The 12,451-nt window shown below is 39.2% G+C and overlaps 1 protein-coding gene across 2 annotated transcripts in view; it reads left to right on the plus strand.

Moving 5' to 3' along the window:
- NCK2 (NCK adaptor protein 2) overlaps nucleotides 1-12,451 on the plus strand; it is an 88,110-nt gene that overhangs the window by 33,658 nt on the left and 42,001 nt on the right. The window lies entirely within an intron of this gene.

Genomic DNA, 12,451 nt, shown 5'->3' on the forward strand with positions numbered 1-12,451 from the left:
TTTTTTTAAACTGCTAGATGGGTGATTAAATAGCAAGTCTCTTTCCTTCAGTGATCTGAGACAAATGAGTTTTAGCTCTTACTTTCAAAAAAAGACAAGAAAAAAGGATAGGCTCTGACTATTAATTAAGCACTAGATATTGCTACCACTGTGTTTTGGCTCCTGTCTCCTGTTACCTACTGCTTTGACGTGGGACGTTTTCCCCTGAAGGCAGGACATCGTGGTGTGGGAGGTATGGAGGAGTAGCGGCCATCCATAGCCTGTGGTGGAGCAGTCGTAATATTATTCTTTGATTGAATTCTAAAAACTAAGTAATAGCTTATAAAGTATTGAGAGGAAAGAAGGTTTGTGGGTGTTCTGTGAGAGCAGAACAGAATTGCTTTCAGTATATATAGAGTATCTTCCTGGGCTGGCTCTGAAGACCTGAAGTAACCTAATTAAGCTGATGTTTTCCATAGGATTCATTTTGTGGCAGAGTCTGGCTATCTTCTTTCTGTTAGTTCATGTACCCTGTTCTCTGTTCCTAGTAACTGTAGGTGATCTCTGTGGCTTAGTAGAGATTTATTAACAGAAACTTTTAATGAAATGAAACATCATTACAACTGTGCCAAAAAATAAAAGCAAAAAGGCAGAACACTGAATGAACTCTCAGCATTGTAGTGGCTGCAACACAGAGCAGAAAACTGGGAATCTTAGTTTCATTCATTACTTTACCAGGTGGATTTATTATTTCTTACTCAAATTCTCTGTTTATAAAATAAAAATAATGTTGCCTTCTTCAGAAGGAAGTTACGAAGGCTAATTATTGACATTTCGGAGCCTTCGAATGGAAAGCAATGTATGAAGTCCTCATGTGCCTTGATATTAGTTGTGAGTTCTGTTAAATACTTGTTCAATGAAGTGTTACCAGATGTTGAAATTAGACTTAATTTGTGTAATAAAGTGCAGGTGAACCAGTTAGAATTAAAAATGCAATCCAGTCTTAAGTATAACATCTACATATGTTTTTGCAAATCATTCAGTTTTCTTCAAACTGAAAAGGAAATTCTGAAGTACTAGGATAGAAACTCTGAAATGGTACAATTGGCTTTTGCACTACATTTTCAAATTATCCGATATATGTCTTTAAATGTAATGGACAAATTTATAACGCTGGCCTTTCCAACAGATCACAGTATAGCCTTGAACATTTTTGTTTAAAGACTAATAGTGAGAAATCTTTTTGTAATAATTTTCTGGAGTAGAAACTCCAGTGTTTCCTTTATAATTTTTGTGTGTCGTCTAGGTAGCAAAATTAAAATATTCTTGAAAGGGCTGTTAATGTAAAAACAAAACAAACACACAATCCTAAAGCAAGTGATCCATCAAACAGTAGACTTAATCATAGTAAAATTATTCCAATTTTTCTACTAAAATTTCTACTCAAAATTAAGCTTGTATTTTACTGACTGTGGCCCAAATTTTTTATTTATTTCAAATATGTAATATAAAACACTTTAGAGTTTTATCTTCAGAATCTCTTTCTTGTCCTTTTTTATAATAGTTTACAGTTCAATGTTCAGTGAAAATAATTAAAAAAAAAAATCCATTGCTTTGTTCAAGGAAATAGGTGTTTGGAATCTGGGTTATGGATTTAGAGTCATCTTTATTTCTTGAACTTATTTCTTTGATATTTGGCTTATTGAGTAATCTTTTCTTCTGCCCTTCTTACAAGAAGTGAGGAGGGGAACCAAACATGCCCAAAGTGAAGGTGTTTACAGCAGGTGAAGGTTTTAGCATGTCTTATATCTTTTAGCATATTAGTATGTGCTTGTCAAGATCTGCCAGCTCATCTTTTATGTAGCTGGGCAAGCTGGCTTTTTTCAGTTGTTTGTTTTTGGTTCTTCCCCACCCCCCACCCCCACCCCCCCTTTAAAGGAAGAGAATTATGTAGACAGCACCCTTTAAAAAAAAAAATATCTGTCATTTCTGCAATTAAATTAGTATGAAGTTACAGATGAAATCTAATGTTCTGGCGATTTATTGCAATCATTCAGTTGTTGCAAATCTGAAACTATCTGAAAAGCATTTAACCTATTTTAGAACATCATATTGTATGTAGCGGCATTCTGTGCTTTTGAACTTGTTCCTCATTCACTTACAGTCTTTGAATAAAAAAAAAAATCATATTTTCACAATAGAATATTTGGAAAAGTGATTGCGATATTAATATGTGCCTTGAGCAGTTCTTTTTTGTAGTTTAGATATAATCTTCTGGGAAATGTCCTTTAATAGTATAATTTTTTGAGACTTCATACACCTTTATGGAATATACTGTTTGGTTCTTCAGGGATATCTCTGTACACAGGAGAGGGAGGCTGTTTGATGAGATCAGAAGCAAACAGGTACAAGCGAAGTTATCAGTGTCTTAGTACTGAGCAGATTGGCCAAAATGCAATCAGATGTCAGTGGCTACGTTACCACAACATTTAGTGAAAAGCCTAGTCTGTAAAGGTACTCGGAACAACCGCGACACAAATGTGCTACTCGCGTTGCGAGACTGGGGACCTCCTCGCAGCTTCTGAAAGACTGATCCCCCTCCTCATTTAAAGAGGAAAAAATGCCACAGACATTTCAACTTGATGGAACTGTCTGCAATGCTGTATCAGAATATTTCTTGGTATTTTTCTGTGGGTCAGCATGTTTGTAGTTGTTGATTTTTTGAGGAGTTTAAACCCAAGGAAAACAATCCCTATTCTTAATGTTTCCTATGAGTTAGTTATGGGAAATTTTGATTCTGGCGGTAATTAAGAGAATGAAAGGTATGTACTGAGTAGATGTCTGGATTACTTTCCCTTAAAAAAAAAAAAAAGTTTCCTGTAATTATGTCGCTTATCCCAGGTGCCTAAAGTGTTGATTCTAAGCCTTTGAGTGCAACTTTAGCATTACTTAAATATATTTACAGACATTTAGTATAATAAATGAATTTACAGAATACTACCCTTTATGTTACACTAGTGGCATAATACTTTGTAACCTGTAATTGTGGACAGTAAGGAAGAACACTTTCACCCCACTCCTAACACCCCCATAACCACAGGTATACCCCCCAAATAAATTGATTTTCCCTGAATTGTGTAATTTTAGTACTTTCTTTTTTAGATTTTTTTACTACATTTTTTCTGTTTCTCCTTGTAGTAATTGTAGTTCTTTCCATGAAAATACAGGCATGCTTTTATTTACTAGTAATATCAAAATAGATTATTAAGAATCACTTGTCTATAATTTTTTTTTTTTACAGCTTTGATAGCTTCAGGCACAACTCAGGTTTATAGATATCAACGGTACCTGTTACGGCCCACAAATGGCCTTTGCAGTATACTTTAACTGCAGTCCATATGGATTCCTCATCAGAGAACACCGTACAGCTTTCATCAATACATGAAAATTCAGTTCAGTAAAAATAAAACGATGACCACGATTTTCCTGGTGGAAGTAGTTTTGTGGTTTGATAGCCAGTATGGACTTTGGCTGTCTTCTCATCCAGCATGTCAGTTTTTCTGAGCCAGAAAAAGCTTTGCCTGCTGAAAAGAATCTAGCATGTTGCTACGAGTTAAGCTATATATATAAAAATAGATATATATGGATAAGCTAAGGTTAAGCTTGTGCCGGAATATGTTCGTGAACTGAACGCAAAACACACAGTGACCAACCTTAGTGTCTTGACCAGTGTTCAGAGGAATGCCGCTGGCAAAACCGGTTACTGAGCCCCTGTTTCTGTGGTTTCTAAATATAGATATCCCTGCATTAGGCAAGGTTGTTGGAAGATATGAATATGCACTGCACTTTTGAGGGACAACTGATGTGGCTTCGAATATGATCTTGAGAAACTCTTCAAGGTAGCTTATGCAGTTAAGCTACATCACAGGGAGGTGTTGAGATGCTGAAAGCGTTCGTGACTTAGATGAGTGTTGTACGTAGAGGCATCGGTCGGGGAAAGTCAGCACGAGGCTGTCGGGATGTGGGGACTGTGCGATAGGGCTGTATCGGCGCAGGGGGGGGTCAGTGATCCCGAACCCTCCCGAAGGAGGAAGCAGATTAGCAGCTGAGGCCACCGACTTACTCCAAGATCTAACTGCCCCATAAAGGAGCTGCTGTCATCTGCTTGCAGATGCCTCCTGGAGATCCCCTCCCCTCAGGTTTCTGGGGGGGTGCCGTGCCTGTTTCGCAGCTCTTTAGGGCTGACTGCTTGAGCTGACGCTTTGCAGGAGCGGGCATGCAGCCAGCGTTGGCGTAGGTCACTTATAAAATCAGTTGAAGGCTTGTTCCTCCATTTGATAATGGCTGGAAGGGAGTTCATCTGGTATGGAGGCTTTGAGGGAATGATTCATTGTTCGTGTTAGAATTGGTATGTGGTAGAAATACAGCTAAAACTGTAAACGTGTATTTTCAGTAGTGCTCTTAACATATTCCATATAACATCATATTCACATGGTATATATCACATTAAATTATTATGATATTAAAAAAGAGTTTGGCTTGCTGAAATACTGCCTCTTAATGAGTGAGAAGAGACTGTACACGCAGTTCATCTCATTTCATATCTGGCGAATGGTTTTGTGTGTGTTACCTAGAGGCACTTTGGATAACTGCTGAAATTGGTGGATTTCACAGAACAGAAAATATTTAAAGGTTAGTGTGGTATATTTGCTGTGGAATTCTGTTTCTAATAACTTGGTTAATTAATCTTGGATTACAGTTAGTGTTTGCACTGTAGTAACAAAGCTTGAATTGTACTAAGCAGAGAGGACTGAGAAAATGAGCTTGTCCTGTTGTTTATTTTTTAAGCCAGTAGTAACACAAAGCATAGAATACCATGCATACAGATACAAACCTTTTACAGTCTTTTTCTTTCCCTGATTATAAGTTTGAGTCTTGCTTTAAGACATCAGAGGCTCCCTGCAGTCTCCTGGGTTTAACCCCTGCTTTCCTTTGTGCTCTCTCTTCACACCCTTTTGTTTCAGGGATCCCCTGCAGCTCTCATCTCTCTCATCTTACCCCTCCTTATTTTGGAGGCTGTTGTCTGTGTCAGCTGCTCTTAGTTGTTCCCTGTAATAGAACCTCTGTGCAGCTTATTTTCTGCCTTCTCTGTCACCATTTTTTTTTTCCTCCCCTCCTCTTTTCTTTAAAATGAAGCTATTCCTGCTTTTTGATTCAGCAGCTGTATGTGCAATCCTTCCAGCAAGTCCCCTGCTACTTTTGTTGCTACTCACACTGTTTTTTTTCCTCTCTAGTCTGAGCCCTTGCATTTCTTTTTAGCACTTATTTTCTCTGTGACCACTTGTTTCACCTCTTCCTGCTATCCTATAAAATTTACCTGTAGTCTGATTTTTTTTTTTCATGTGAAAAAATGCAAGTTAAGTATCTGCCTCTGATGCAAGCAAGCTATCGCAGGTGATGTCGGAGAGGTCCTTTGCCTGAAGAAGAAGGTAGTTTGGGGGATCCAGGTTTTCCCAAAAGGCTGATTTTTGAATTCTCTGTCTTGCACCAAAATCGGTGGTTTTTTGTCCTTTGGTGCTTAGCACATTCCCTGATAACCTGGGTTCTCTCATACCATTAGTTCTGAAGTTGTCACGTACCAGCCCAAAAAATGCTGTTGAACGAGGGTTAGACCTCTCTTTCTATTTGATCTCTGAATTTGTCTTTCAAGATTAAACAGTCAGAGTATTACTTTTCCTTTCTTAGTTCTCCCTTGAGATTACTGAATGGCATTTTCTACCAGCTCTGGATTTGTATAGGATCTGGAAAGGTCTGTTCCATTATTGCTAGAGAGAGTGCTGGATTATGATGATGAAGATCTGAGTGTTTGGTAAGCTAAAGCATTTGTCTCAAAAGAAAAGGGTGTGACATCCTTGGGTTTACCGAAATGTTTTGACTAGAACGACAAACCTGGGGCGGGGGTGGTGGTGTATATGTATGTTTATAAAACTCGTTTTGAAACTAGCTTGTAAGCTAGGTTTTGAGAGTTGTGCTCTTCAGAAATTGAATTTACCATCAGAGGAATAATGGAATCTTGCATTCTCAACTGCTGACTGGCGCTTTGGGCACTTTTAGGATACATGGACTGCTATAGCATACTTTCTGACTGCAGTAAGAGACTGAAACTTCAGGAAGTCTTAAGCTGTGAGCTTTAACTGTGTAACTGGGAACACATCATCATGTGGCCAAAATGGAGACGTCCCATATGTGTGCTGGGCTTATGTCCAGTTGTGTGAGGAGCAGCTGCTGCTGTGTATTCTTCAGGAACCAAGGTGCTGGCGGAGAGATCAGTAGGTTGCTGTGACCTGCTCCCTGGCTGCGGTTGAGGAGAAGCAGAGGAAAATGACAACAGAAAGCAGGCTGCTGGTCAGAGTAAGGATTCTGGCCCCTAAGTGGTGGCTGGGTACCTCCGCACCCTGAGTCAGTACCCTGACTAATTCTGTAGAATCCTTAAAAACAAGAGTAAGGAAAAGCTGAGGGCAGCATTTGATGCAATGGCACAGTACTGCTCACTTTTTTGAAACTAAAGCTTGGTTTCACGTTTGAATTTTTGAGCTTAAATGTACTACACACTCGAGGAGCAGGAACAAGGCATCAAATAACACTTCAGTCCAAGACCTGTTCCTCAGAGCTTAATTTTCAACAAGCAGTTTAAGAACAAGAACAAATAAAATAAAAATGCTTGGTATTAGTCACTTGAAGCATTCAGAGGTTCTGTGATTCAGGAAAGAAAAAGGGATCTCTCTTCTGTAAGTTCTCCCTGAGGTCCAGGGGGAGAGGGAATGCATGTGTCTTCCCCCTTCTCCCTATTCTCTTCCCCACCTTGAGGTAATTTGTGAATTTTTATATACTTGCTCTTACTTTTGATGAGTCAAGGGATTGTAACTTGCTGCTTCTTTCATACGCTGCTCCACATGTCCCACTATTTGTGTATGAATTCTCTTTAAAAAGCCTTTTTTATTGAGGCCTAATGCAGATTTGGAAACACTATTGGCTTCTCTTAGTAACGTCTGATTTAGATAATGAAGAAATTGTCTACTTCTCTTATAATATTACTTATAACAGAGTTGTGCTGTCTTGCTCTTGAATTTTGACTATAACTAATACTGAGGTACTACAAGAAGCTGTCAAGTGCTAAGTATTTTGTGTGGTTCTCAGCTGAACTTGTATGTGAAGCAACGATGGCATAGACACTTTTATTGAAACTCAGTAGCAATATGAATTTTTGAATTTGTATTAATCTAGAAGTAATGAGAACTCTGTGGCTAAACTTCCAAATTTCAGACCTGTGTTTTTGAGCCTGTTTTTCCTTTATTTAATCTTCGTTCTAGGACAGATATTAATCCCCACAGTCTCTCTCCATGTTTGGAAATTATTTGGCTGCTATTATTTCCCTTACACATTTGTTGATGCATTTTGTTGTTACCTGGTGGGAGTGAGGAAGAAAATGTGTCTGCGAGCGTGTGAGGATAGAACGTCTCGTCAGTGTAAGAGTACATAACGTTTCTGGATGAACGGGAATGTGATGTAGCAGCCAAAGCCAAGTGTTTAATTTTGAACCGATTTGTTTATTGCAGGGAGATTTTATTCAGAAAAGTGAGCTGTGGAGAAATTTCTGGCAGAAGATGAAACAGTAGGAGGAGATTTAGAGGAGTTTGGAAAGATTCAGTTTTGTTCAAGCACTGGAGCTGAGAGTGGGAGAATCTGGCGTCGCCAGGCAATGTTGGTCTCTATTGAATGTATATTTTGCTCACAGAAATGTAGACTCCTCTAATTGCTTACTCTTTGGTTTTGAGTAACTGTTTCTATGGAAAAAGTCGGATATTCCTAGTCTTTATCCTGTAAAAGTTTATTTTCAGAAGCTTATCTTTTTGAGCAGCAGTTCTGCTGCAGTGGAAAATCATGTTGGGGTAATAGCAGTGGAACAGCTTTTTAGGTTGTCTGTGTAAGCGGTCTTAAAGCAGCTGACACCTGCACTGCGAGGTAACGAGTTCAGAATAAGGAGCATCTTCCGAACATGCTTGCAGCAGCCTGTGTTCTCTGGAGCACGCCTGGCAGGAGGGTTTCAGTAAATTCCCTTTCATCCTTTTCCCCCTTTGGTTAATGGTGTTTCTCTCTTGGTTTTGTGTCCCTCCCCTTCGACTGATGAATAAACAATGACTGGCTGCTGCGATCGTGTGGCAGAGCACTCCCAAGTACTTTTTTTTTGGAAGAGAACCTCATTTGAACTGGAGGAAGGTATGTAAGAAATAATGTGATTGACATAAATGAATGCTGCCACATTCCAGACCAAAAATGCAGTCTTGACTTTAAATTTAAAGCATTTTTAAGAGCTATAGGACAGGCCATTTTGAAACCTGTTCTATTTGGAAAAGTGCAGGGGATAGAGTTTCCTCAGCACTTGTGTTTTGGGAGCAGTAAGAGAGGATTTCTGTCTTGACTCTAAAGAGCTGTTAGATGGAAGGAGAACAGATAACTTTAGGGGGAGACAGAGATGGCCCTTTCTTACCTGGGCTGATACTTTTGCGGTTGCGTAGCATCAGCACACCGGTCAACCTGACCGACAAGAGACTTGGGAAGCTGCAGCATTCAGTCACAACGCATGCAAGGTCCAAGAGTGTCTCTTCATTTAAATCGTTCCTTCTCTTGGTATGTGTCCTATCAGGAAATTAAAAGGATAGCTTTCTGAGTAACTGTCCTGTGGTCCAGGCTTCTTCAGGAAGATGAACGGATGTGTACAGGAATAAGTTTAATGGTATTAGCTGTTTCTAATGAAACCTAACACTGTATCTTTCAAGCTGCCTCTTTGGTTATGTAGATGATACCTTGTGTCTGGTGACTATTTTCACCTGTACTATTCAGAGTCCCTGCTTCTAGAAAGTAGCTTGTTGCCGGAGAACCTCTCTTAGTTACGGGAAATAGGTGTTCAGAAACCCTAAATTCAGGTAAAAATCTGTGAAACTTTGCCTTGAGAGTTAAATTGAGAAGTATCTTAACATTTTTTTTACACTGCCACATGCACCTTTTTATGCTGGATAAAAATTCTGGTCCAGGTGACCTAGTAAAAAAAAAAATCTAGAAGTCTAAGAATTTAGTCAGTATTTGAAATGACAGTAAACTGGAAAGCTCATGGGAACAGAGTCTGAACAGGGCCCTTAAAATACTTAGTGCTCTGTGTGCTAAAAAGTTAAAAATTGTTTTAATATACATATTTTTCACATTTTCCTACTGTCATGAGGTAGATTGAATGGTTTTTTTGTAAAGCAATTGATAAATTGCTTAAGACTATAAAGTGAACATTGTCTAGAAATGGACAATGTACTCTTTTTTTCCTTAAACAGCTTTGGTTGGGAATAAATGCGTTTTTGAACTGAACAAACATCTCTTCCTCTTTCTAGTTAAAAAGTGGATATATGATTTTTCTATTGGGGAACAGAAGGTCAGCAGTTCAATTTTATTTTCAGCATTTTATAGACAGTTTAAAGTGAAATCCCTTGAAAAGTAGGTAGCAGTGTTTCAAGGGATTAGCAGTAAAATGTAGCAATCCACAGTGATTCTGAGCTTTGTCCTTCTGTGCGAGATCAAGGTTAAACTTCTTATGTCTGAGGACTGTTCTTTGTTTGTACAATACATAAATGTACTAACACGGCCAGTGAGTGTAATTCCTGCAGACTATTAAATGTTTGAGCTAGGGGAAAAGCAGCAGCAATGGAAGCAAATAATTCAAACGCTTTTTTTTTTGAATCTTGAAAGAAATTCAAGGATGTCTCCTTTATAAAATTTCATGGTTTTCACCATTTTCTGAGTGGCTGGCTGTTTTAATTTCAAGGCGAGAAGGAAGGTTTATTGATAGTGAAGATGAAAGTGCATGAACAGCAGTGCACTTAATTTGTTCTTCCACAGAGCATGTTTCACCAGTCTATCATGTGTCTCAGTAAGGTGTCTCAGTAAGGTGTCTGTTTTCTTTTCTCTGTGATCTTGTGTGCTCCCTCCTACCCCCTTTTTGTAAGGGACTATGGAGAGGTTGGTAGGTGTAAAATGATTTGTAATTTTGTCTTGTTCAGGCACCTAACATAAATAGTATTCTTCCTGGACTTTCCCCTCTCTTCTATTTTGTTTTTTCTTTTGTTGTTTGTTTTGTTTTCATGTATTTCCAAATGTATAGGTAAGCTTAAGTGTCTGCTGGGAGGAATGGAGAGATAACAGTCTAGAGCAACACCAACAAACATTAAGCTTATCCGTGTCTCTGACTTAGTAGAAACACCCATAAACCAACGCAGAGATGTGGCCATTAATCATTGCTGCAGTTTTAGAGGCGAGAAGAGGTCTCTTTTCCCAAAAGTTTCCTTTAGTGCAGTTGAGCTGTTTATTAGCTGCATGGCTTTTCTGAAACTGCTTTTCAAAGAATTCAGGAAAATGTGAGTCGATGCTCTTTTCTGACCTTCTTGCTGTGTATATCTAAATGTGAGGCAGCGTTTGGGGTTCCGTTGTGTTTACTCTGCAGCCAAGAAACATAGGCCAAAAAAAGCTGCCTCCTGCCTGTTTGTTTTGTCTCATGCTCTTTGCAGCTGAAGGGTCTGAAGATGTCCTCTCCGCACAGCCTGGGTTTTACCGTTGCTGCCTAGAATGTGGAAAACCATCACTCTTGATGGCAATGCCTTCAAAATAAAGCAAGAAGCAGCTTTTTGCCTGTAATAGTGGGAAAAGTCACCGCAGATTGGGTCATCCGCAGTGGTTGCATCTGCATAGGCTGCTGACAGACGCAGAATGAGAACCTGCCTGAGCCCTGCCTGCTGGTGGAGCCTGCAGCAACAGATGTGGGAAAGGGAGGTTGAGGGCAGATGACACGAGCATGTGGGGGCTAAAGGCTGGAGGAAGGGGTTGGTAGCAAGGGATGTTAGCTGACTATCTGCAGTTGGAGTTGCTTTATATTCAGATGTTTCCCCCCCCCCCCCAACAGACTAAAACCAGTGATGACAACTTAACAATTCATGCTCCTTGTGTTTTCTGATAAGTATATAATAAAAGGGTGTGAAAAGATGCAATTTCGTATAGTCTTCAAGATACGGGGAAATACCTTCTTCCAAAAATACCATCTGGGTTGGGTGGAGCGCTTAATAAAATCATCTAACTACAAAAATCTTCTCTCTCAGCATTTTTTGCCTGGTCTCTAGAAGGTTGCCAGTACTGTCTGTTAATCTTTGTCCTGCTTTCCAAATGAAATAAAAATATAAATTTCTTAAAAACACCTGCCGCCCCAAGCAAGCCGAAATGTTTGATTTTTTTTTTTTTTTTTTAATTCCTTAAGGTTGTCCTTAGCCGATTTCTTAGTAGTCATCCCATGTTTATGGAAAGACTTGAGCCAGGTTTTTATTACAAACCCTTTGCCCTTTGTGTTGGTGACCATACTCAGTTTCAGTGTAGCTGAAGACCTATTAGAGTGTTTTCTCTGTACCTTCTATGACTATCACTATCTATCTTTTAAGCATAGGTAAGTTATAAGGCTCCTAACTAGTATTGCAAAACTTAACATATGTTGCTATACCAGATTGTTCCTGTAGAATACCAGCTTTTTGTCCTTTGAAATGAATTTTAAATTTAAATCATCTGTCAGATCTAAAAATGAACACTGCCTACTTTATAATAGGCATGCTCTTCCAAAAAGGGTATAGAAATATCCTTTTCTTTTTAAGTAAGACATCAAAAGATTTTAAAAAACTTCACTTCCCGAAACAGCAGAGTGCTTATCACATAAATAGGAGAGAGAGTACTTAGTATTATGTGTTTTAAAGACTGTCACATTGATTAAACATTTGTATCTTGAACTGCCCCAGACCAGGAAATTTTGTAGCATAGCAGTATTACTAATGAAATTTAAAAAATCTGAAATTGGGAAGGTTAGCTTGTATGAAGGTCACAACATGAAACAGAGTGAACAGCGTATAAAATTAGGGTGGTATTGCATGAATTAATAGAAGGCCAGAACTCAGATTTGTGTTCTTTCAGTGCTGCGGCAGCCTACCTTGTAACAGCCCTGATGGCTTTCTCTTTCTACCACTAGAAACGTAGCAGGCTGAAGTATCTGCTACTTTCTCAAATAAACGTTAGCAATTTTATTCTTATCTAGTAACATTTTGCAGAGTCTTACTGCTATGACAGCATTGTGTCCTTTTCTTGCAACTTCAACTTTTTCTAAGACCGTATGCCTCAAATTATGAAGCTGTGTTAGTCTGAATAATGGGCAGCCGTGACTGTGAGGTGACCTTGGCTTACAAGAAAGGTGGAAAGATGTGAGCTGGGGAATTGCCCTCACTGCGTTCGTTGTGCTTGGCAGCCTCTACCTTCGAGGGCATCCCCGCTGCTCTTGGCTGGCAGACACTGGTGCTGGAGTGGGCTTGGAGAGCTGGAAAGGGCCTTGTCACCTACAGCCATC

The sequence above is a fragment of the Nipponia nippon genome, unplaced genomic scaffold (assembly GCF_047370975.1).
Source record: "Nipponia nippon isolate SJK-2023a ecotype South Korea unplaced genomic scaffold, ASM4737097v1 scaffold_2, whole genome shotgun sequence".
Classification (NCBI taxonomy): Eukaryota; Metazoa; Chordata; class Aves; order Pelecaniformes; family Threskiornithidae; genus Nipponia; species Nipponia nippon.